This window comes from Podarcis gaigeae, assembly GCF_964106915.1.
Source record: "Podarcis gaigeae genome assembly, chromosome: 17".
Classification (NCBI taxonomy): domain Eukaryota; kingdom Metazoa; phylum Chordata; class Lepidosauria; order Squamata; family Lacertidae; genus Podarcis; species Podarcis gaigeae.
The window spans coordinates 27,617,291-27,644,502 of record NC_139694.1 but is presented as its reverse complement, the minus strand read 5'-3'; the positions used below and the strand labels follow the sequence as shown (position 1 = coordinate 27,644,502).

Sequence of the window (27,212 nt, the reverse complement as noted above, 5' to 3'; positions counted from 1 at the left end):
TTGGCAACCGGTTTCCAGTCTCATGATCGCACCTGCCACGGGGGGGGGGGGGGGATCCTGAGTATGGCCCTGAGGAATTGGGTTTGGATAGATTCCAATTTTTCAAAGTCCCTACGTGAGCCCAAGGCAATGCCCACCAGTAGAAGAGGGAGGACTTTCATTTTAAAGAGTCGCAAGGCAACTTTGACAGTTTGTGCCTGTTTCTTAGAGTACAGGGTTCTAATCACCAAGGCTGCTTTCGATGCGTTCGAGGCTATGTATTCTCTGTGCGCCAAGAAGGACCTATTTGATCTAACAACCTGACCCAGGTATTTGAAGCAACTGACCTGCTCTAAAGGAATACCATTAATTGACCATAAATTAGGTAACTAGGAAAGTCTAAAAATGGCATGCAGTGAAACTTTTCATAGTTAGGGCCTAAGTTGGGCAGAAACTTCCTGGGCTTTGAGAAGGAGGCAGCCGGCCTCTGATAGGATGCTGGAGCCCTGCTGCCTCCTTCCCCAAGCCATGTGGGTTTTGGGAGGGTGGTGGGAGGACTTTTGGACCCCATCAGACTCTATCACACCTGATTCCATAAATTGGGCAGAAGCTTCTTGGGCCTTGGGAAGGAGGCATCATTTAGAGGACTTGCCTGGTCCCCTTAGTCCATTGACCTCACGCCTCTGAGAACCAATTCATAAATGGCTTGTTATTAGACACAGCAGGTTTAAGAATAACTCAAAATGCCCAATCTCTCATCTTCTCAATGGTCAGTTTCGTGCCCTGAATTATGGGCCATGCAGTTCCAATGCTGGATGTGAACACTGTCTGGAAATTAAATGTACACTGGACTTGTACATTGACTGCTTCCGCCACAGAATCCAAACAGATGTGACCAGAAAACACCATCGCTTACAACAAAATCTAAACCATGCTGAAAGGAGAGCCATAGATAATCTCAGAAACAACCCAGACATTATAATTAAAGAAGCGGACAAAGGTGGAGCTGTCGTCATCATGAACAAAACTGACTACATTCAGGAGGCTCACAGACAACTTTCCAATACCGCCTTTTACATAAAATTGGACTCAGACCCCACACAAGAATACAAAAAAGAACTGAACAAGATTGTTAAGGAGCTACCCCCACACATCCAAGAACAGATCCTCACTAACACACCAACAGAACCTCGACCAGGAACTTTCTATCTTCTACCTAAAATACACAAACCAGGAAATCCAGGACGCCCCATCATTTCAGGTATTGGCACTATTACAGTGGGTGTCTCCGGTTATATGGACTCTGTTCTGAAACCATATGCCATCAGTGCTCCCAGCTATGTACGTGACACCACAGATTTTCTGAGGAAAATACAATCTTTAAATAATCTTCCCAACAATACTATACTAGCTACTATGGATGTGGAATCTCTGTATACCAACATCCCACACAACGATGGTTTACAAGCTATAAGGAACACCATTTCAGATAAAACCACAGCGGACTTTGTCACCAAACTCTGCCAATTTGTCCTTACCCACAACAACTTCAAATTCGGTGATGACCTGTTCCTTCAGATCAGCGGCACAGCAATGGGCACCCGCATGGCCCCACAGTATGCCAACATCTTCATGGCAGATTTAGAACAACGTTTCCTAAACTCCTACCCACTCAAACCTCTCTTGTACCTGTGATACATTGATGATATTTTTATCATCTGGACACATGGTCAACAGACCCTGGACACCTTCCACCAGAAATTCAATGATTTTCACCCCACAATCAACCTAACAATGCATCAATCTATGCAAGAAATACATTTTTTGGACACTACTATAAAAATACAGGATGGGCGCATAGACACCACCTTATACCGTAAACCAACTGACCGACAAATATATCTACATGCCTCTAGCTACCATCCCAAACATACCAAACAGTCCATCGTATATAGCCAGGCACTACGTTACAGCCGCATCTGTTCCAATTCTACAGACAGAGACTCTCACCTAAGAGATCTACAGCAAACCTTTTTAGAACTAAAATACCCAGCAGAGGAAGTTAGACAACAGATCAACAGAGCCAGACTGATACCCAGAGAGAACTTGCTGCAAGACAGACCCAAAAAAGAAAATAACAGAACTCTAGTCATCACATACAGCTCCCAAGTTAAAACAGTACAACGCATCATCAGAGATCTACAACCTCTCCTGGACAATGACAGTTCTCTTTCTCAAGCTCTGGGAGGAAGACCTTTCATTGCCTACAGACAGCCACCCAATCTTAAACAACTCCTAACCCACAATAATACTACAACCAGATCTAACACGGACACTGGCACCAGAGCCTGCAATAAACCCAGGTGCCAACTTTGCTGCCCCATACACCCGGACAACACCATTACTGGCCCCAACAACATCACACATGCCATCTCGGGACTATTTAATTGCTCATCGTCTAACATTGTGTATGCCATCAAATGCCAACAGTGTCCTTCAGCTCTCTATATTGGACAAACAGGCCAGACCTTACGCCAAAGAATAAACGGACATAAATCGGACATCAGGAATCACAAGACAGAGAAACCAGTAGGAGAACACTTCAATCTCCCAGGACATTCTATACAAGATCTCAAAGTAGCTGTTTTAATACAAAGGAATTTCAGAAATGGACTGGAAAGAGAAGCTGCTGAACTGCAACTTATCACCAAACTTAAAACCATGGAGAGACCTGGTCTGAACAAAGACATTGGGTTCTTATCTCATTATACATGACAAAGCCACTTTTCACCTTCTCACCCCTTGCTTTTTCCTGTAAGACCTATTGCAGTCATTAAGAGTCGTCAACAGGCTCATCACAGCTATCTGCCAATCACCCATTCCCACCACCCTTCTGAGTAATACCCCTCCCCACCTTCTCACTATATAGAAGGGTCTGGAAACTTCTGTTTCAGTGTATCTGAAGAAGTGTGCATGCACACGAAAGCTCATACCAAGAACTAACTTAGTTGGTCTTTAAGGTGCTACTGGAAGGAATTTTTTTTGTTTTGGAAATTAAAAGTTTATGCAGAGACATGCATTGAGAACTAGCCAGTATAAATCATGACGGATACTTGAAGGAAGGCCCTCAGTTTGCATTTCCTTTCAGCCGTGAATTCATAAGGTGGCATGAAAACAAGCCCTTGTCTCAGCTTCATCTGAGCTGTGAGATTAATAATGTAACCCTATGTACCTGTTTTTACAGAATGTGGCAGGATTGCTGAGAATATTGCGGTCACTGTGACCCCTAAATCCTAAAACGTGGCACCCAAAAATATATATCAAGGAGGTCTAAGGAGTTGATTTATGTCCCAAACTTATTTGCCTGGGAGCTGAACACTTGAGCAGACATGTAATGCAGGGATGAGGGGAGATTCACCTTGGTTGGTTCCCAATAAATCAGGAATGGGTGGGACCTCTGGCCCTTCAGATATTGGAGCTCCAACAACCTCTGGAGGGCCACACATTTCCTACCACTGATGAACAGGAGACACCATGTGGTGGTCAGATGCAAGCAATGCCATTTGTACAAAATAGACATGGTTTCCCCCCCATTTCAGTCAAATTGAGCTTTTTGCTCACTGTATACTCAGCATTTAACAGTGAAAAAAATGCATTCTCTGTTTTCTTACATGATGTTAGGAACTTCTATTATGCTCCACTCTGTTTTTAATTCAGACTGCAAAGCCGGTATTCCTTTTTTAAATGCACTGTCATCTCTTGCGATGCTTTTTCATTACTGCTTGGTGGGAATATAATTCACAGCCAGTACCATAAAGTCGTCGTGTGTGTGTTTCCATTAAGATGCGGAAGGGGAAGGAAAGTTTGGATCAAAAGGGACAAAAGAAGGAAGTGTAGTAACTATATTTCTTCCCGTGGCAATGTTTGCCTCTTTAAAAGAGATTTTCCCCCTTTCTGTGTGTGTGTGTAAAGAATATACTATTAAGAAATCAAAAGAGCAGGAAGAAAAGAGAAAACAAATGAGTTGTGCTAAAAGCCAGGCTGCTTCAAGTAATAAGGTCGTAATGCAGATATTGATTTGGGCACAGACATTCCTGGACCATGTGGTTTGTGTATTTCTGTCTGAGTGGGTGGTCTGCTCGGAGCAGAGACGGAATAGCGCTAAAGGCAGCAAGATGGCTTAGAGGAGCTACGAGGCTTCGCCCAGAGATCCTCAAGGATCAAGCAGCCTCCCTCTTAGTTCCACGAGAGAATGAGCCTTTACTAACTCATTTAAATATTGGAGCTTATTCCGCCCTGTTCCAAGCATCATGGCAAGGAGCTGAGGTGTTATGATGGCTCATAAGTTTTGTTGCATATCAGGGGTTTCTGTTGTTGGGGGATGAGCAGTGAACAAGTGCAATCAAGGGGGGGGGGGGAGAAGCAATGCCTTATCCATTGTGTCTGGTTTACTTTCTTTGTAAATAATCCCCCTTCAAAGTTCTCCGTTTTTAAGTGCTACTTTGTATGGGAGGTGAAGGGGAGAGAAGCAACCCTGTTTCAAGTTCATTCTTCATTAGCGCCTCATTATTGAGAGCTTCGTTTCGAAATTAAGCCTGTGGACGAGTATCTATAGTTGGGCGAATGCCACACAAGATGGCAATCTGCAGAGAGGCTGGGGGCTTAGAGGGGTCTACAGTTTTTATGAAGTGCTTTGAATTCTCCCCTCTCCTAAAATGCAAACTTCCTTACAAGTAATGAAATGCGCATTCTTGTAATGGAGCCAAGGGAATAGAGGAGGGTGGGATGGTGAGAATGACGCTCAAATTCCCTGTACTCCCCGAGTTACTGCTCTTGGGTTTTGCTCCCCTGATTTACTCCACTTATATTTGAAGTGGCCCCATGCCAGATAGAACAGGAATTTTTTATCATGATAAAAAGGTAAAGGGACCCCTGACCATTATGTCCAGTCATGGCCGACTCTGGGGTTGCGGTGCTCATCTTGCTTTACTGGCCAAGGGAGCTGGTGTACAGCTTCCAGGTCATGTGGCCAGCATGACTAAGCCGCTTCTGGAGAACCAGAGCAGCGCATGGAAACACCGTTTACCTTCCCACTGGAGTGGTACCTATTTATCTACTTGCACTTTGATGTGCTTTCGAACTGCTAGGTTGACAGGAGCAGGGACCAAGCAATGGGAGCTCGCCCCGTTCCGGGGATTCGAACCGCTGACCTTTTGATCGGCAAGCCCTAGGCTCTGTGGTTTAACCCACAGCACCACCCGCGTCCCTTTTATCATGATATCTGTATATAATAGATGGAAAACATAGCCTTGCTGTGTCAGAAGTTATTGTTGTGATGTTTATTTATTTATTATTATTAGAGATGTGGGTGGCACTGTGGTCTAAACCACTGAGCCTCCTGGGCTTGCCCATTGGAAGATCAGCGGTTCAAATCCCCACGGCGGGGTGAGCTCCCGTTGCTTGGTCCCTGTTCTTGCCAACCTTCGAAAGCACTCCAAAAAGTGCAGGTAAATAAATAGGTACCGCTCCGGCGGGAAGGAAAATGGTGTTTCTTTGCGCTGCTCTGGTTCGCCAGAAGAGGCTTAGTCATGCTGGCCAAGAGCTAAACAGCTGTGGAGAACAAAGGGTGGAATAGGAAGGAGAGGTTGAGAGGCAAGGGGACATCAGACTCAACTGAAGATGGTCCTATGGGCATGACTATGAATGATGGAAATGGACAAAGTAACAATAAGAGATGACAAGGTCTTCAGACCCAGGAGTAATGGCTCCAGCAAAGGAGCATTTTCCCCAAGGTCCATGCCTAGTCTTCATCTCTGGCCTTGACATATCCTCAAGCCAGAAAGGCTACCTTCTGGCGAGCTCCGCACTCTCTGCAATAAATAGGAAACGAATGCTCATTTACGGTGCAAAAACCCCCGTTCATGCTGAAAGGCTTTTAGACTAAACAGAGAATCTTGATTCCAGACAGTGCTGCAAGTCTGTAAACGGTAAACCGAGTGGAAACAGATAAACTCAAGTGTTCGTTTTATGTAAATATTTAATGTCAAAGTTTTTGGTGTGTCAAGAAAAAAAGGGGGGAAAGTGGTAGTTGAAGTTTCTCAAATGAGCGAGAAAACTGCATTGTCCTGATGACTTGCTTTTGTTAACTGACTGGCAGTAAAAGAGAGTGTCTTGTGGAGGTTTCCAAGAAGAAACCACACCCTGTGTGTTATGTCTAGCATCCTAAAACACCAGGAAATCCAATATGTTTCCCTTTGTTGAATAAGGTAATTTGACTTTCCATGGCAACATAGGTTGCGGTGCTTTGTTGAATCACAACATGTGTGTTTGTGTTTGTGGAGACCACTTAACATACCCACAGGAAGCAGCCAGATTTACGAATTTCTAGATGCTATTAATAACAATTGCAAGATGGAGCCCATTCCAAGCCACTCTGGGAATTTCACTGTACAGTGGTTCCTCGGGTTACATACGCTTCAGGTTACATACGCTTCAGGTTACACACTCTGCTAACCCAGAAATAGTGCTTCAGGTTAAGAACTTTGCTTCAGGATAAGAACAGAAATCGGGCTCTGGTGGCGCAACAGCAGCAGGAGGCCCCATTAGCTAAAGTGGTGCTTCAGGTTAAGAACAGTTTCAAGTTAAGAATGGACCTCCGGAACGAATTAAGTGCTTAACCTGAAGTACCACTGTACCTGATTCTTCAGGTTCCCTTTTCTCTATAGTGCCAAGCAGGGCCAGTTCTGCACCTGCACTGTGGAGGCGAACACCAAATTGTGGCAAATGTCTAAGTCTTCTCACCAACTGAAGCCTATCAACATTTGCAGAAGCACCTCTGCAGGGACAAGGCAACACTGCAAACTTGGATTGCAAAGCAGTTCGTAATCCAGGTTGACTTCTTTGTATAAAGGCAACTGTTGAAATTTTCAGCTGAGATGACCTGTTGGTTGAACATTATTCCGGAATTATTAATAATAATAATAATAATAATAATAATAATAATAATAATAATAATAATAATAATATAATTTTAAAAAATATTTATACTCTGCCCATCTGGTTGGGTTTCCCCAGCCATTCTAGATGGCTCCCAACAGAATATTAAAAACACGATAAAAGATCAAACATTAAAAACTTCCCTGTACAGGGCTGCCTTCAGATGTCTTCTAAAAGTCAGGTAGTTGTTTATTTTCTTGACATTTGATGGGAGGGTGTTCCACAGGGCAGGTGCCACCACCGAGAAGGCCCTCTGCTTGGTTCCCTGTAACCTCACTTCTCACAGTGGGGGAACTGCCAGAAGGTCCTCGGAGCCTGGACCTCAGTGTCCAGGCTAAATGATGGGGGTGGAGACGCTCCTTCAGGTCTACTGGGCCAAGGCCGTTGAGGACATTTAAGGTCAGCGCCAACACTTTTTCTTTGTTTGCATAGCCTTCTTTAAAACTTCTTGCAATGCCAGCCCTTTACTGAGTATTAATTTATATAATTTTTTTTGGTGGGGGGAGGTGATACAATGTCACAGGAAGTGATTGTTACCACACACTTTCTGTTGCATTTTCCTGTCACTTTCATTGCCACAAAAAAATCTGGGTGGGGTTTTTGTTTTTGTTTTGGAAGTGGGTTTGTTGTCCAAGAGGCCAAATTCACTTTAGTTACTCAACCAGAATTTGCCCATATACAGTTGAATCCCACCCACAAAATAGTAGCAGTCTAGAAGTGTCATCAAAAAACCTAAGATTATGGCCACGGTCCCATCACCTCCTGTCAAAGAGAAGGGGGGAAAATGCAGTCAATAAGAGATATTACTTTCTTGGGCTCCATGATCACTGCAGATGGTGACAGCAGTCACGAAATTAAAAGATGCCTGCTTCTTGGGAGGAAAGCAATGACAAACCTAGACAGCATCTTAAAAAGCAGAGACATCACCTTGCCGACAAAGGTCCGCATAGTTAAAACTATGGTTTTCCCAGTAGTGATGTATGGAAGTGAGAGCTGGACCATAAAGAAGTCTGATCACCGAAGAATCGATGCTTTTGAATTATGGTGCTGTAGGAGACTCTTGAGAATTCCATGGACTGCAAGAAGATCAAACCGATCGATTCTGAAGGAAATCAGCCCTGAGTGCTCACTGGAAGGACAGATCGTGAAGCTGAGGCTCCAAGTCTTTGGCCACCTCATGAGAAGAGAAGACTCCCTGGAAAAGACCCTGATGTTGGGAAAGATGGAGGGCACAAGGAGAAGGGGACGACAGAGGACGAGATGGTTGGACAGTGTTCTTGAAGCTACCAGCATGAGTTTTGACCAAACTGCGGGAGGCAGTGGAAGACAGGAGTGCCTGGCATGCTCTGGTCCATGGGGTCACGAAGAGTTGGACATGACTAAATGACTAAACAAGAAGTGCCCTTAGTTGCTTAATAAACACATCCAAAAATATAGAATCATAGATTGTACGGTTCGAAGGGACCCTGAGGATCATCTAGTCCAACCCCCTGCAATGTGGGAATATGCAACTGGCTCATAAGGGGATCCAACCTGCAGCCTTTTCACTATCAGCACCATGCTCTAACCAACAGAGCTATGACAGCAAATAATCATATTTCTGGTGTGCCCTTTATCAACTATTCGGTTCAAATCTGTTTTAAAAGGCGCTCATATCAAACAGTCACTAAGCAATAAAATAAAATACACTGTCAGAAATTGAATGTAGCAGCTAAAAGGTAGAGATATAGAAGCCAAATATATGAAAAGGCGGGGGGAGGCAACACCAGAAATTAAAGCTTTTTTGGGGGGGCAACAACTTCTCCCCCTCCAAATCTTAGCTGTAAAGGAACAGGAAGTTAAAGACTTTTAAAATCTGGAGACTCCTTGGCTGAATATTGAAAAACTCTGTACAGATTGACACATCCTTATTAAAAGTTATAAAAAATTTCGTTATTTTAGATTGAAAATACATTTCTGTTTCAAACAGGGATTTCCTAGAGTGCCATGTAAGTTAGTTTTCAGAATAATCTAGTCTCCTGAAAATGAAGTTCCTAGTGGAGATGGCTTTCTACAAATATGAATATATATACTGTGATTCTTCAACTGTGATAATTTCAGTTTCATCCATTTGACAGACCATTTGCACTGTGACCCGCAAACCAGGCAGATTCGTCATCTGGAGGGGCTCCTACCATCTTATATGGTATGCATGATAATGAAAAGTTGGGAATAATTCCAAATAGCAGGTATACAAAAGCATAAGAGTGTATCCATTGGAGCTATAGGGGCAGGATTTGGGGACATGCCCGGGACCCCACCCAGGGAAATGATGAGCAGGAGCAGCCCCCAAACGCAGCATGGGGGGCTGACCACATTTTCAGCTGCATTTCTTCACTCACTTCACCACCCAAAGAGCATGAAGACCAGGGTCTTACCTAACTGAGCCACAATTCTATCTAGTTCATAGAGCTACTTATAAAAGACCCTAAGGCTCAAGTTGAGGTATTAATTTCAGATGTGAAGATTTTTCCCATTCAAAGAAATAGGAAGCAAAACTGTCCTCCCTATCTAAAGGAAGACATTTAGAAGAAATGATGTGGTCTATCCCTAACAAGGCTAGTAGATTGATTGGTGTGTGTGTGTGTGTGTGTGTGTGTGTGTGTGTGTGTGTGTGTGTGTTTTAATCATGATGCTAGGTAAAGGTAAAGGTACCCCTGCCCGTACGGGCCAGTCTTGACAGACTCTAGGGTTGTGCGCCCATCTCACTCAAGAGGCCAGGGGCCAGCGCTGTCCGGAGACACTTCCGGGTCACGTGGCCAGCGTGACATCGCTGCTCTGGCCAGAGCCAGAGCCGCACACGGAAACGCCGTTTACCTTCCCGCTAGTAAGCGGTCCCTATTTATCTACTTGCACCCAGGGGTGCTTTCGAACTGCTAGGTTGGCAGGCGCTGGGACCGAACGACGGGAGCGCACCCCTCCGCAGGGATTCGAACCGCCGACCTTTCGATCGGCAAGCCCTAGGCGCTGAGGTTTTACCCACAGCGCCACCTGCGTCCCCGCAATCATGATGCTAGTGGTATGAAAAAGATGGAGACTTTCTTTAGCTGCTTCCTCCTTTTTAACGTGTTCATCTTTCACTCCTGAGCCTCAATTAAGTCATCATTGGGTCCCAGGAACAATAGCAAGACTTAATATCCACTCACTCAAGTTCTCTTGCTTTGTTTTTTTATATATAATTTTTATTAAATTTTCTGTTTTAAATACTCATTTTTACATCCTTAAAATATCAATGACTTCCCTTCTTCTCCTTCCATGGTTCATTTTACATACAGTGGTACCTCGGATTAAGAACTTAATTCGTTCCGGAGGTCTGTTCTTAACCTGAAACTGTTCTTAACCTGAGGCACCACTTTAGCTAATGGGGCCTCCCGCTGCTGCAGCATGATTTCTGTTCTCATCCTGAAGCAAAGTTCTTAACCCGAGGTAATATTTCTGGGTTAGCGGAGTCTGTAACCTGAAGTGTATGTAACCCGAGGTACCACTATATCTTAAATCCTTGCATGTTTTATAAAAACTATGCCATTCAGTATTCCATTATTGCATCCATCAAAACTTATTGTTATCTTAATGCTGCCAGCGTTTTCAGCTGTATACAATTAATTCCCATATATTCAATGAATGTTTTCCAGTCTTCTTTAAACGTGCATTCTTCATGTTCTCTTATTCTATATGTTAAGTCTGCAAGTTGTGCATATTCTGTCAACTTAAGTTGCCATTCTCCTTTGGTTGGGACCTTGCTTCATTTTCCATTTTTGGGTTAAGAAAACACAGGCTGAAGTCAGTGGCGTAGTGTGGGGGGTGCGGGGGGGGCGGCCACACCGGGCGCAACATCTGGGGGTTAGGGTTAGGGGGCGCAAATCCACGGGTTAGGGGGTGCAAATTACTTGCCTTGCCCCAGGTGCTGACAACCCACGCTACGCCCCTGGCTGCAGTTGTTGTGTACATAAATAACCTTTTCTGACACCTGGGGATTTCAGTCTGAATTATCCCTAACAGAAAGGACTCTGTGTTTTTTTTGGGGGGGGAAAGTACTTTTAAACATTTTTTCCAATTCATTATAGATCATTTCTCAATATTCTTTTACCCTTTTAGATGCCCACCAGAAGTTAACTTGCTTTGAATAGGATTTAGTCCCTACTGACTGGAATTGAGCCTTGACTTATATTTATATTTGTTTATACTCTCTTATTTTTTAAAAAAAAAGTTATTTGTGACAAGACAGGTGAGGATTTGCCTTTTTCCAAAAACAGACTTCCAGAGTAACTTTACTATTTTATTTCCTTAGCAGGGATATCTTCAGCATCAATAGCCTGAAGTTTATAAGTTTGGAACCATTTAGATTAAAATATTCTTTAGTGTTGTCTGAGGACATCTTTTATTGTCTAAGCTTCTATTACTTGGGATAAAGAGATTAGTATCTGAAAGAGCCGGAAAATAATTTAGAAAGGTCAATAGCCAACGCAACTTCTTGGTCGGATTCATGGTGGTCCTTTGCATTGAAACTCATTGGGTATGAATGTTCAGGAACACTCAGTTGAACGGAATGTGCTTTAAATGTAAGCTGTGGATGTTAAATCACATTTAATGCTTTAAAGCCTTCCCCCAGAGGAACCTGGGAACTGTAGTTAGCCCTCACAGAGTTACGATTCCCAGCATCCTTATCAAACTACAGTTCCCAGGATTCTTTGGGGGACGTCATGCGCTTTCAACGTGCACTAAATGTGTATGGAACACGTGAGTGCAAAACATCAGACCACAGATATCTCTCTCCTGCTCAGATATCTCTCTCCAGCTTTTTTGCCAAGTGTTTTTCTTCTCTGTCACGCATTTGACAGAGATACCAAATATATATATCTCACTGCAGATGGTGACAGCAGCCACAAAATTAAAAGATGCCTGCTTCTTGGAAGAAAAGCAATGACAAACATAGACAGCATCTTAAAAAGCAGAGAGATCACCTTGCCAACAAAGGTCCATATAGTTAAAGCTATGGTTTTCCCAGTATTGATGTATGGAAGTGAGAGCTGGACCATAAAGAAGGCTGATTGCCGAAGAATTGATGCTTTTGAATTATAGTGCTGGAGGAGACTCTTAAGAGTCCCATGGACTGCAAGAAGATTAAACTTCTCCATTCTGAAGGAAATCAGCCCTGAGTGCTCGATGGAAGGACAGATCCTGAAGCTGAGGCTCCAATACTTTGGCCACCTCATGAGAAGAGAAGACTCCCTAGAAAAGCCCCTGATGTTGGGAAAGATGGAGGGCACAAGGAGAAGGGGACGACAGAAGACGAGATGGTTGGACAGTGTTCTCGAAGCTACCAGCATGAGTTTGACGAAACTGCGGGAGGCAGTGGAAGACAGGAGTGCCTGGCGTGCTCTGGTCCATGGGGTCATGAAGAGTCAGACACGACTAAACAACAGCAACATTGATAGTTTATGTGCAAACCAGGCTAACGTATGAACTATGACCTCCACTAAGGTGGCCCTTTCCCCAGGTTGCTGTAATCATGTGTGTCAGGTCTGCCTCTAGATCCCAGCTCACAGAGGACCAACGCCCAGTGTATATAATGTACAAAAGTCTCTATTGAAGTTTAGTTTCCATTTCAAAGCTCTGGGCGCGCAGACCCACGTCTTGACGCTAGACCGGCTAAGTCCCCTCTGACTCACTGCTCCACCCACACCAGTTTAAGATTCTAGCCCGGCTCCACCTCTTACGCTGTTCTTTCCTTCGCTGGGTCCTTCTGCCCTCTGGGGTTTCCTCCTTCCTGGACTCCTCTGACGCTGAGCCCCCTGAGTCTTGTCCCTCCCTCCGGCGGGCTTTAGGACCTGGCTCCCTTCCCGGGCTCCCCGCTGTGCCGCGCTCCTGTACATTTGAACTTGGCGCGCGCGCCCAGCCGGTGACTTTCCTTCTGACCGTTTCCCCGCTTCCTGATGTGGGCGTTGCCAAACCTGACTCCTCTCCTCCCTCTGGTGGTGAGGACACTGGTCCCGACTCCTGGGACTCCCCCTCCCCACTGCGCTCTGGTGGAGAAGCTGGTCCTGATTTCCAACTGCTGCTCAGGGACTCCCCGCTGGCCCCTTCCTCCTGGGGCTTCCCCCCTGGAACCCCCCTTGCTCTGGCCACCGGCGCTCCCTTCTGTGAGTCCTCCGATTCGCTAGAGAGGCTTGTGGAATAACTCTGGCCACTGTCACTGCCTGCGCCCCCCTCGTACTCCTCCTCCTCACTCTCCATTTGCTCCCCCTCCTGTGTCTCTCCTTCTGAACCCCTGACAATGTGAGTCTCAGAGGATGGCTTGCTAGCCCCTGTCTAGTACATAAATCAGTGCAGGCACTGGCAGCATGAAACAGACTATTTCATTTTATATTTTAATATCACGTCTTCACCATAAAGTGTCATTTCCAGATACAAAGCACAGACATGCTCAAAAACATCCTCAAAAGATGGCAGCTTTCTCTTAGAAAAAGCACTGATCATAAAAAGGCAGCTACAGTCTCAACTATGTGTGCCAAGACCTAAATTTAAGCTTAGTTATGAAGAAGGAAGAAAAGGTCAAGTGATTTTATGTTCTCCACTTCCCGGGATCTTCAGGGATGTTTTTTCTTTCTTTCTTTCAAAGTCCATGTCTTTTTAACTGTGAAGATATGGTGAACTATTAGACTGCTGCATTCGTGTTTCTCATGCATATAATGAGGCACAAGGTCAAATACTCAGCACTGCCTCTGTCCCAGGAAAATAAGACAAATTCTTCCCAGTGCAAATTTATTATAAAATGATTTTCTGCTCTGCTTCTTGATTTTCTGCTCTTGGCCCTTTTAGTGTTCTAGCGATTGACTTCTCACCCTTACTTAACTACCAATTTGCTAGATTGGATTCATTATTCTTTGATTCCAATAAAGAGCTCTGTTTCCTCCTAGATAGAGAATGAAATTCCTACAGCAGGCTTACTGCCGCAGCTGGGTGGAAATTTCAAATGCCCGATCCTTTGATTCTGAATTTTTCATTCCCGTTAGCTAACTAGTTCTGCCGCTTTGAACTCACAATGCATATTCCATCGTTAAGCTAATAGTGACGAACTCCAGATGGTCTGTGTACCGTAATGTTTGCTGAGATAAACATTTTTAGTATAATTAGTAACTTGCATTAGTTTTAAGAGAGAGGAAATTAATTTAGTTAAAAATGGATATCGCCGCAGCTCTTTGGCTCCCCTCGTCACATTTTTTTACGAATACAGTCATTTCTCTCTCACAAACTTCGATTAGCTGCCTACTTAAGCATTAATTACTGTTTATACACTGATGAAAATGGGCAGTAAAGTAGTTTTCAGTTATGCAAATGGTGGAATGAAGTCTGTTCTTATCCAGGAAGTCTTGGGCAGCGTTTCCCAAGCTTCTGACAGTGTGGAATACTATTGCTCCAAATTTAAAATGGATGCAGTCTTTACTCTTGCACCTGAGAGGACCTCTTTTTTGAAAACATAAGTTTTTGAAAGGAGAGCCCATCTCTACAGCTCTTGGTTATTTCATCTTATTGCCACACATGGGCAACCTGTTGACTAATGTCTATGCAGTTCACTGCTTCCCTCCTCCTGGCTGGTCAATGGATTAGTGGTGAGAGCAGGTGACAAGTCCTCCAATCAGAGGTAAAAGGTAAAAGGTAAAGGACCCCTGGATGGTTAAGTCCAGTCAAAGGTGACTATGGGGGGAAAATCTCGCTTTTCAGGCCGCTGCAGGGGTACCTATTTATCTACTTGCACAGGCGTGCTTTCGAACTGCTAGGTTGGCAGGAGCTGGGACAGAGCAATGGGAGCTCACTCCATCGTAGAGATTCGAACCACTGACGTTCTGATCAGCAAACCGAAAAGGCTCAGGGGAGCGCCACTTGCGTCCCCAGCTCCAATCAGAATGCTTCTTAGTTTTTCCTAGGCCTTATCAATGGGATGGTGGAAGTCAGGAATTGTGTAATGGGATTACCACACCCTCCCACATTTCTCCAATGAAATTTGGGGTGTCCTATTCAATAATAATAATAATAATAATAATAATAATAATAATAATAATAATTTTATTATCTATGTGCCACTCATGTGAATGGGTTGCCCCAGCCACTCTAGGCGATTTCCAACATTTATAAAAACTTAATAAAACATTAAACATAGAAAACTCACTTCCCTATCCCGGGCTGCCTTCAGATGTCTTCTAAAGGTTGTATTGTTACTTTTCTCTTTGACTTGGCGGTGGCATAACTCCATCCCCTCCAGCATTTCTCCAGTGAAAAGAGAGACGTCCTAAGGAAAAGCAGAAAATTCCAGGATCAAATCAGAAACTGGGATGGCTTCTGTAAATCCAGCACTGTCCCTGGAAAACAGGGACACTTGGAGGGTCTGGATAATGGGACCCTATTAGAAGGAAGCAGCCCTAGAGGACAGATTCAACAAGCCAACTCCTTTGAGAATGCATTTGCTACATCTTTGTATGTGGAGCAATGGAATAATCCATTACTTTTTGCTGTAAAAATTAGCTATGGTAAGAGACTTCTTGGAAGAAGGCAAGGAATGATAGACATAGACCCAAGGGTCAGCCTTCTCTTTGGGTGGGCAAGTCCCCATTGAGCTTCCATTGTTCTGTTTATTTGCTCCTCATGGCATCCTCACAGTTTTGTGGCGGCACACTCTCACCTACCACCGCTCTAGGATTTCTTTCAGAAGCCTTCAGTCATCTGAAAAGTATTAATGAAACATTAATCTCAGTCACATCACAGGGTGGCTCCATTCCTCCAGCAGAACCACCCAGCAAGCCTTAACAATAGCACATCGTAATGACTTCAAACCAATGCAGATGTGATTAGAAACAGTTTCGACACACACACACTTGCAGGACAACATCTGGTCGATATTCTGTATCTGTCAATTCCTCAATGCCCTGACCATCTAATGTGAGTTGACAGCATCCATATCACTATTGTGCTTGTATAGAATCTAACACACTGCTGGCACACTATTTATTTTTGATGATGGAGATTGTTGTTGTTGTTGTTGTTGTTAGTGATTAAATAAATAAATAAACGCCACCTTTCATCCAAAGATTACAGGGCAGTTGACAACAATAAAACACAAAATGCATAATACAGTCATGCCTCTGAAGTCGGACGGAATCCGTTCCTGAAGTCCGTTCGACTTCCAAAAAGTTCTGAAACCAAGGCGTGGCTTCTGATGGGCTGAAGGAAGCACGGTTGGACATTCGGCTTCCAAAAATAGATCACAAACAGAACAGTCACTTCTGGGTTTGCGGCATTTGGGAGCCAAAACTTTCAAGAACTAAGCTGTCCGAAAACCAAAGTACGACTGTATAATAATCAAAAAAGCGGTATCTGCCCCTGGTGCCACAGAAGCTGGATCTCTCAGATTTGGGCCACTTTGGCCATAATGATGCCAGCTCAATTCTTTCATTTATGTTTATTATGTCAACCCCCCTCACTCCCTCTCAAATCTAGGATCATTTGCATGCAGGGCAGATGCTTTCCTACAGAGCTCTAGACTCTTCCTGAAATGTAGATCTGCTGTGCTTCAGTTCTCGTTGTTTAAACTAGAAAACCTGTTACATCCAGAATAGGGAGCTCTGGATAAATTTCGGGTCGCTAAAGAGGTAAAGGGACCCCTGACCATTAGGTCCAGTCGTGGCCAACTCTGGGCTTGCGGCGCTCATCTCGCTTTATTGGCCGAGGGAGCTGGCGTACAGCTTCCAGGTCATGTGGCCAGCATGACTAAACCGCTTCTGGCGAAACAGAGCAGCGCATGGAAACGCCATTTACCTTCCCGCTGGAGCGGTACATATTTATCTACTTGCACTTCATGCTTTCGAACTGCTAGGTTGGCAGGAGCTGGGACCGCACAACAGGAGCTCACCCCGTCACAGGGATTCGAACCGTCAACCTTCTGATTGGCAAGTCCTAGGCTCTGTGGTTTAACCCACAGCGCCACCCGTGTCCCGTCAGGTCACTAAGCAGGATCTTAAACCATAGTTAGCTAGCATGAAGCCCTAGTCCCCACACCCTTTCTAGAGGAAACAGGGAAGTATGGTTTAAACAGACCAGGATCACACCTCGTGTTAAAGTCAGCATGCAAGGGGAAGAGTACGATGCTCATTCCAAATGTTGTGGACACCAGGCTGGCCCAGTCAGTCTCTAACCTTTATGTTTAGATATTTGAAATTGAAATATAGGTCTGAAGCGCCGCTGGGGGGAGATTATGCCGAAGAGAGTTTGGGTGGCTGAGTGCGCTGCAGGCAGGGATATGGTGAAGCCCCTCTCTCCTACAGATTGACCCCTCCCAGCGTGGCAGAGAAAAGGTGAAGGCTGTGGTTTCAGAACAGGAGTTAAGAGGTGCAACAGGGGAGCCGTACACTCATTGGCTACTGTGCTGGAGAAAGCAACTGGGAAGAGGCGAGTTCAGGCATACACACACACACACACACACACACACACACACACACACACACAGCATCCTTGTTTCTCAATTTGATCCTTTTACATGGTTTTGTAAAAATGGTCTGAAGCTCAACATCAAAAAAACGAAGATCATGGCCACTGGGCCGATCACCTCCTGGCAAAAAGAAGGGGAAGAAATGGAGGCAGTGATAGATTTTACTTTCTTGGGCTCCGTGATCACTGCAGATGGTGATAGCAGTCACGAAATTAAAAGATGCCTGCTTCTGGGAGAAAAGCAATGACAATCCTAGACAGCATCTTAAAAGCAGAGGATCCAATACTTTGGCCACCTCACGATAAGAGAAGACTCCCTGGAAAAGACCCTGATGCTGGGAAACATGGAGGGCACAAGGAGAAGGGGACGTCAGAGGACGAGATAGTTGGATAGTGTTCTTGAAGGTACCAGCATGAGTGTGACCAAACTGCGGGAGGCAGTGGAAGACAGGAGTGCCTGGCGTGCTCTGGTCCATGGGCTCACGAAGAGTCGGACACGACTAAACGACTAAACGACTAAACAACAACAACAACATGGTTTTGTATGTTCTGTAGCATTTCATGCATTGTGATCTGCTGTTATTCTTATTGATTATATATGATTACTAATTCTTTATTGCGATAAATGTAAACTGCTTAATTATTATTAGCTGATGTTTAATTTTACTGTTTCCCATTGGATTCGAGTGGATTGTTGAATATTGCTTTATTTGATATAAGCTGTTTATTTCAAAGTTATTGTAACTTTTTATATTGGATCAGATTGTGACTATTAATGTTTGATGTATTATTGTTATTTTTATATGTGTTGGAAGCTGACCAGAGTGACAACCCAGCCAGATGGGTGGGATATAAAGAAATTATTATTATTCTTATTCCCCACACCACATTTTCAGTCGGTTCAGTTCACCCACGTTCAGCTGCCTTTGATCCAGTGTCCAGTGTGTTCACCGCCACCAAAAGACTTGGAGTTTGTTTGCTTCTTTCTGTTTTCTTCATGGGGATGAACTGCAGCCACATTGCCATTAACAAACGTCTTAAAGGAGGAAGCAAAATGGAAGGCTTCATAAGGAACCTAAATATTAACCCCATTCTCCTTTCTGTTTAAAATGGCACAACCACCCATGGTTTCTGCACATTGTTTTCATATTGTTTTGTAACAGGACACATCTGATTTCTGAGACTGTCCCTCAGGCAGCCACAAATGGCAACACTCAACCATTTCTCTTGCCTCTTCACCGCATTATACATGACAGACCCCGTGTTGAACGGCTGAATCTAATTAATAGAGATCTGAAACACATTTGGGCATGCTTTTTAAGGTCGTGAAGGCTGGAACAGGAGGCCGAGTTGAGGTTTGATTAAATTGTGCACTGTGTAGGAGCAACAGTCAGAAAATTCAGTCCCATTCATTTTTATTTGCATGAAAATAAATAATATAGGTCAAAGACATACAACTATATATTAAACTATTTGGACAGGCTAACCAAGGTCTTTGTTGTTGTTGTTTAGTCATTTAGTCGTGTCTGACTCTTCATGACCCCATGGACCAGAGCACGCCAGGCACTCCTGTCTTCCACTGCCTCCCGCAGTTTGGTCAAACTCATGCTGGTAGCTTTGAGAACACTGTCCAACCATCTCGTCCTCTGTCGTCCCCTTCTCTTTGCGCCCTCCATCTTTCCCAACATCAGGGTCTTTTCCAGGGAGTCTTCTCTTCTCATGAGGTGGCCAAAGTACTGGAGTCTCAGCTTCAGGATCTGTCCTTCCAGTGCGCACTCAGGGCTGATTTCCTTAAGAATGAATAGGTTTGATCTTCTTGCAGTCCATGGGACTCTCAAGAGTCTCCCCCAGCACCATAATTTAAAAGCATCAATTCTTCGGCGGTCAGCCTTCTTTATGGTCCAGCTCTCACTTCCATACATCACTACTGGGAAAACCATAGCTTTAACTATACGGACCATTTTTGGCAAGGTGATGTCTCTGCTTTTTAAAATGCTGTCTAGGTTTGTCATCGCTTTTCTCCCAAGAAGCAGGCGTCTTTTAATTTTTTGTATTGTATATGTGCTATCTGGTAATTTATGGACCTCATAGGTATCTAAAGCCATTTGCACATGTTGCCATGCAACCAGTCCATGCAGAATGTAGGCACCCTATATATAGAAAGGAGCAAACCAGTGATATTTTAGGGAGCAGGCTAGCAGGCGGGGCCCGTGACTTACATCATAGGAGCCTACACAACACAAAACACTGTTGCTGTATGTAGGTTTTATTTTATTTGTTTTTTATCTTCTATTTTGGAAATGTACATCCAGGGGTTTTTTCCTTTAAATTTTTTTGGGCCCCCAAGAGAGTGGGGCCCTAAGCTAGAGCTTGTTTAGCTTATACGCAAATCCGGCACTGTACCAGTGCCACAGTTTTGCAATCTGTTGCATTCGGAGCAGGAGACAACAGATTGCAAAACATGTACAGTGGTACCTCAGGTTAAGTACTTAATTCGTTTCGGAGGTATGTTCTTAACCTGAAACTGTTCTTAACCTGAAGCACCACTTTAGCTAATGAGGCCTCTTGCTGCTTCTGCGCCGCCGGAGCCTGATTTCTGTTCTTATCCTGAATCAAAGTTCTTAACCCGAGGTAATATTTCTGGGTTAGCGGAGTGTGTAACCTGAAGCGTATGTAACCTGAAGCGAGTGTAACCTGAGGTACCACTGTACTGCAAATTAGCACAGGTAACCTAAACAGCATAGTTGTGGTCAAAGCACTGGTTTCAAAAGCCCAATAGAAATTCAGCGGGAGGCAGAAATAATACCATTTGCATTCAGCTTTGGGACAGCAGAGCTCATTTCCTCCTTATATTAGATGCAGCCTTTGGGATACAACAGCATTTCCACTTAAGTCCCCAGAAAGCCTTCATTCCCGCCCCCCCCATAACTCCATGGCAGTTGAATACATCCTTGGGCACTGCTTGGAGACAGTGGTAATCTTGGAATGTAATTGTGTAATCTGCTGGAATCTATTAACTGTTGTCTCGACACGTGTTTCAAAGGATCAAAGGCATCTTATCTGATTAACGGGGAGAAAATGCATTTAATTTTGGCTTTTCATCTGCCTCTGATTTAGGCAACTGCTAGAGGATAGTTACCAAAGTTGTTGAATCAGTATTTTTAATCCCTTGTGTAAAGTCTGGAGTTCGCATTCTGGTATTGCATGCGGACTGAATATTCTAGAAATATATCGGTGGCTTTTTGGCTTCTCAGTCGACAGTGCTAACACAGAAAATATTTATTTCTTGGTTTTGATTGTACCCCTTTCTTGGGAACACATTGGGGTGGGGTTTTTTTTACTCAGCACAGGGAGAACACTTTGTTCAATCTGCACAGTCCATGAGAGAAAGAGTGGGTTCTTCTAAGACCTTAGATCAAGTCTGAAATTGTTTAATGGCAGGAGACAGGGTTCCTAAGCTGTGGTTTGTGGACCACCAGTGGTCTGTGAGCTTCATCCAGGAGGTCCATGGTGTGTTTCTGAAGAACACATGCCACATGAACTCTACGGAACTTAAATTGTAATACAATAAAATGTCACGTAAGAAATAAACCAATAAAATACAATTAGAAGCCACACAACCACTAGTACAATGCACCGCAATTGCTACAACAGGCCAAAAACAAACAAACCATTAAGTGGTTCATCAAGGGCCTTGGCAATTTTCAAGTGCTCCATGGGCAAAAACGTTTGGGGGCCATTTCACTAGGAAATAGTCGTGATCATTCATGGCTAGGAAGATCATGTGATGAGCTCTTGTGGTTCAGACAAAAGGTCTATCTATTATAGTATCCTATGGCCCACTGTAGCCAACCAGATGCCCTAGGAAAGCCCACCATCAGGTACTAAATTAAGAGATCAGAATGGCTTGGGGAGAAACTCAGGAATGGGTTTTCGAGCAACAGAACTATGCACTTAGCTCCATCAGTGAAAACAATTTCCTGGTCTAAGTCTCCACAAAGAGGCACCCTGTTTCTGAATGCAAAGAGTATGCTGATCCTGTTCTCCGATACCACCACTGCTATTTGGCATCTGATACTGGTTGGTGGAGTCTTGTTAAAAAATAATAAGTAGATCCTGAAAACCTGAAGTCTGCCCATCCCTATAAAGTGTCACCAACCAGCATTAGCAGATTCGAAGGGATGCTGATCAAATTTGCAAATGTCACCAAGATGGAGTAGCTAATGTCTCAGAAGACAGAACTGGGATTCCAGATGACCTTAACAGATTGGAGAAGAAGAAGAAGAAGAAGAAGAAGAAGAAGAAGAAGAAGAAGAAGAAGAAGAAGAGGAGGAGGAGGAGTTTGGATTTGATATCCCGCCTTTCACTCCCTTTAAGGAGTCTCAAAGCGGCTAACATTCTCCTTTCCCTTCCTCCCCCACAACAAACACTCTGTGAGGTGAGTGGGGCTGAGAGACTTCAAAGAAGCGTGACTGGCCCAAGGTCACCCAGCAGCTGCATGTGGAGGAGCGGAGATGCGAACCCGGTTACCCAGATTACGAGACTACCGCTCTTAACCACTACACCGAACTGGGCCAAAGCTAACAAAATGGGTTTCAATAGGGACATATGTCAGGTTCTACACTTAGGTAGGAAGAACCAGATGCACATATGTAAGGTGGGGAAGAACACCTGGCTTACTAGCAGTACATTTGAAAAGGATCTAGGAGTCTTAGTAGACCACAAACTGAACATGAGTCAACAGGATGATGCAGCAGCAAAAAAAGAGCTAACGCTATTCTAGGCTGCATCAACAGAAGTCTAGTGTCCCGACTGAGGGAAATATAGCTCTATTCTTTCTTGGTCACACCACACCTGCAATACTGTATCTACCGTAGTTCCGGGCACCACAATTTAAGGTTATTGGCAAGCTGGAACTTGTGCAGAGGAGGGCAGCCTAGATGATCATGGGTCTTGAAACCTTAGGAGGAATTGATGAAGGAATTGGGTAAGTGAGAGCTGGACCATAAAGAAGGCTGATCACCAAAGAATGGATGCTTTTGAATTATGGTGCTGGAGGAGACTCTTGAGAGTCCCATGGATAGCAAGAAGATCAAACCTATCCATTCTGAAGGAAATCAGCCCTGAGTGCTCACTGGAAGGACAGATCCTGAAGCTGAGGCTCCAATACTTTGGCCACGTCATGAGAAGAGAAGACTCCCTGGAAAAGACCCTGATGTTGGGAAAGATGGAGGGCACAAGGAGAAGGGGATGACAGAGGACGAGATGGTTGGACAGTGTTCTCAAAGCTACGAACATGAGTTTGACCAAACTGCAGGAGGCAGTGGAAGACAGGAGTGCCTGGCGTGCTCTGGTCCATGTGGTCACGAAGAGTCGGACACGACTAAACAACAACAACAACAACAAAAATCTGGTAAAGAAAAGACTGAGAGGATATATGGGAGCCATCTTCAAATATCTCGAGGGCTATCACATGGAAGAGGGAGCAAGCTTGTTTTCTCCTGCTCTGGGGGATAGGACTCAAACCAACGGCTTCAAGTTACAAGGAAGGATATTCCAACTAAACATCAGGAAGAACTTTCTGGTGGTAAAAGCCACTCAACAGTGGAAGAGACTCTCACAAGAGGTGGTGGACTCTCCTTCCTTGGTGGGTTTTAAGCAGAGGTTGGATGGCCATCTGCCATGGATGCTTTAGCTGAGAATCCTGTATTGCAGGGCGTTGGACTAGATGACCCCCAGGGTCCCTTCCAACTTTACAACTCTATGATTCTGTGTTGAATTAGTAGAGTCAACTCATGTTGACTCCATCCCAATTTCCATGGCCACTTAAAAAAAAAAAAATCAGGGCAAGGCACGGAGAAAGACATCTATGACAAGATGTACCCTACCCATGTGTTTTAAATGAAGGAGGAAAAATATTTTAAATTGGAGATGAAGTTCATTCTGACTGCACAACAGGTGCTTCACCACAATGGAAACAGGCATGTGCAGGAAACAGAAACATTTCAGCGGTTTCATAGTTCCAAAGCTGCAGAGTTGACCAGTTTTGTTTTATTTTTAACCGTCTTGACAATTCCAGGTATCATGTATTAAGCTTTTGGGCAAAGGTGCTGTGATCTGCCTGCCAAACCTGTATTATATCCAGTTATCTTTAATCAAGATGCTAATCTGTAACCAAGTTTGTCTTAATTAACTGACAAGTGAAGTGAGCAAATTGCTCTGATTTGTATTAATCTGCCTGTGACATTTTAAAATAGCCTGCAGGGCTGGTGACCATATCTCACAAAGTGTGTTTGTTTTTGACATAGCAAGATCATTTCTTGAACAAGTGACTTTCCCTATTAGGGATGAGCAATTCTATTTTTGGTCTGCGCTACATTCCATGATTGATTGATTTTATTAAATCTGTCCCCTTTGCTTTCTGTATTAATTGGAATATATCTATAGTGTTTTGTTAAATTCATCTCAAAATGCTACTTTATATCTATAGTGTTTTGTTAAATTCATCTCAAAATGCTACTTTAATGTATTTACATGGGGAAAAGCCTGCTGTGTGAAGTACATACCGTATTTTTCGCTCTATAAGATGCACCAGATCACAAGACGCACCTAGTTTTCGGAGGAGGAAAATAAGAAAAAAAATATTCTGAATCTCAGAAGCCAGAACAGCAAGACGGATCACTGCTCAGCGAAAGCAGCAATCCCTCTTGCTGTTCTGGCTTCTGGGATAGCTGCGCAGCCTGCATTCGCTCCATAAGACGCACACACATTTCCCCTTACTTTTTAGGAGGGAAAAAGTGAGTCTTATAGAGCAAAAATACGGTATTTAAATGCATCTTTTGATACATTCAAGCAGCTGGAGTGTGTCGTAGCATTCAGAGAACTATGAAATCCAGTAGATACCTAAGTTCTGATCCACCCAGCCTGAGGCATGTAGGTCAGGCTATTGCATATAAAAAATCACAAAGATCCAATTTCTCAAGCATCCCCTGCTTTTGTATGCCATGAAGTTGAATTCAGCATTGGATCAAATTCTTCTCCTCGTGATGGTACAGTAGGTGCCTGCTCCCAGCTACTGTCTGTATGGGGAGGAGAGACAAAATAAATTTACACACAGCTTGAAGCTGCAGACATTCACTGGTTCTCACTGAGCTGAGCCCTGTGGGGTGCAAGATGCTGGACTTTGGTCTGATCTAGCCAGGGGTCTTGGCTTCAGTGACACCTGTGTGCATCTAAGGCGTTTTGCATCAGAAATAGTGTGCTAAGAATTGTAGCTCTTTGAGGAATAAACTGCCTTCCCCATGATTCTTTGGGGGGAAAGCCATGTGCTTTTAAATGTATGGTGTGGCAGTCACCCTACACTCACAAGTTCATGAAGGAAGTTTTTAACCAGTGTGCATTTGTGTTTATTATGAAATTGTGTGCATGCCAAGTTGTGCAAAAGAATGTTGCAATGGGCCTAAATAAATCTTTCCAAAACAAAGAATATGGGGCATCATAACAACCTACTCTCTGCTGTGTCTGTCTGTCTGTGTGTGTGTGTGTGTGTGTGTGTGTGTTTGCGGGCCACTTGCATGAGCTTTTGTGATTTTTAAGTTTTGCATCTACAACCCTGTACCTCTGTAGTTGATGGTTGTGACTGTTGACAATGTGCAAAGGGATTCCTGCAGGATTGATGTGTTACAGTGGAGTGCTCTCCAAACCCTGATATTTTTAAGACTCTGGCGAGCCAGGGTAGAGCAGCCCAACAGTGATCTTAACATGCATGTATGTTGCGACTTCTAGCACTCTCAGAACAGATATATTAGGACCCACGTAGCTACGAGACTGCCTCCCCTGGTATGCCCTGCAGAGGACCTTAAGGTCCACAAATGACAACATTTTGGAGGTCCCAAGTCGCAAGGTGGTTAGATTGGTCTCAACTAGGGCCAGGGCCTTTTCAGTACTGGCCCTGACTGGGTGGAACGCTCTGTCACAAGAGACCAGGGCCCTGCAGGACTTGACATCTTTCCGCAGGGCCTGCAAGACAGAGCTGTTCCACCTGGCCTTTGGTTTGGACTCCGTCTGACCCTTATGTCTCCCTCCCCTTATGGTTTTGATCTATGGGCTATTATTAAAATGAGGCTGCATTTTAAATTGTATTTTTAACCTGTATTTTTTTTTAAAAAAAGTTCCCTCCCCTATTATGTTTTTATTGTAATTTTACTGGTGTTAGCCGCCCTGAGCCTGGCTCTGGTAGGGGAGGGCGGAGTATAAATAAATTATTATTATTATTATTATTATTATTATTATTATTATTATTATTATTGGTTTCAGTGTTTGTGGAGATGGAGGTGGCTGAGGGGTCTATTATTTGCAAGGGAAACCCAGAGCTGATTTATAGTGCCAAGCAAACAGCATGTTAAAACATGATCCTTTCCCCTCTGGCTTCCTAGTCCTTTATACGAATCCGCTCCTCTGTCTTGCCTGCTCAGGCGGCATCCCTCTGAGCTTTCCAAATCGTAAAGCAAGAGCCCGAGAAAAATCCTGCAGCCGCCTAAGTCCTCCTGGATTAACTTAAGCCATCTTGCGTCGCCAGGGCAGGCGATGAAACGGAGCCTTTCAGAGTCTGAGACAGCAGCAGGACATCCTGTTTCGGTTTAGAAATCACCCCCCTTTCCCTGCCCTGGCTCACCCACCAACCCACCTATAAAACAAAGAAGCCCGAGAAATAATCTCTGGCAGAGGAGAAGCGTCTCAAGAGGTATTGATTGTCAGGCTGGCACCGGGCCAAAGCTACCGTGTCGCAAAAATGGGCCCAGGAAGAAAGCTATGAGAAAGCTATCAAAGAGCGCCGAAAGGGGGAAGTCATTAAACTACTACCACCAGCAACAAAACTCTCGTTTGTTCAACTTCTTTCTTTCTAATACATCAAATTAATCCCTCTGTGCAAAAAAAAGGAAACAAAACAAAACAAAAAAACCCCTTTCCTTTGGCCGAGCCATACAATTCCAGGCTGGTTGTGTTTTTATTTTTATTGTTTTGTTGTCTTTCATAAACAGCTCTGTGAAAGGCTGTTTCCACAGACCATGTGGGGCGAAATTTCATTCATGAACAATAATAGTCTTGGTGGTGTGGGGTTATAATAAAGCCATAAGGCTTAAAGGACACATCTTGTCCAGGCTAGAGGGATAGTTGTAGACTTTCTTTGTCGTTGTTGATACTGTCATCTTCTTGTTCTGGAGTACAATGGAGGAGGAGGACAACAGAGTCGTTTTGGGTATTGTGTGTGACAAGTTAGGGTTGCCACCTGGTATATATGCTCAAGAGGTGCAGAGATCGAAGCAGAGTGTCTTGAGGAAATGGGAATATCTGGGTTCAAATCCCCCCCACACCTATAAAGCTCTCTGTGTGATCTGTTAAATAATGTCTCAGAGCCTTGCCAACTTCATAGTGTTAACGGAGAAATCTGAGGGCTCCCTTGGACAAAAAACAAGGACACCAGCCAGGAATACCAGAGCAAAACAGCAGCCAGGAGGCTTGGTCTTTATTGAAGACTGTTGTGACAGGACTCCCACCTGCCTCAAGGTGGAACAAGATGGAAGCCCCAAACAAAAAAGCACCCAAACTTTTATTAGCTGCTAATCCCCATGTTACACCCCTCCAAACTACATCAAGGTTACATCATGAAAGGGGAGGTCTGGTGGCAGTAATCTGAGCATCCTGGACCCCGCCCCATG

At 44.1% G+C, this 27,212-nt stretch overlaps 1 long non-coding RNA gene across 1 annotated transcript in view; it reads left to right on the top strand.

Moving 5' to 3' along the window:
• Positions 1 to 16,948: 16,948 nt before the first annotated feature.
• The window catches only part of LOC310835347, a 277,237-nt gene continuing 266,973 nt past the window's right edge, over positions 16,949 to 27,212 (top strand). The window contains exon 1 of the long non-coding RNA XR_014559580.1: positions 16,949 to 17,007. This is a non-coding gene — a long non-coding RNA (uncharacterized lncRNA). The remainder of the gene's footprint in view (positions 17,008 to 27,212) is intronic.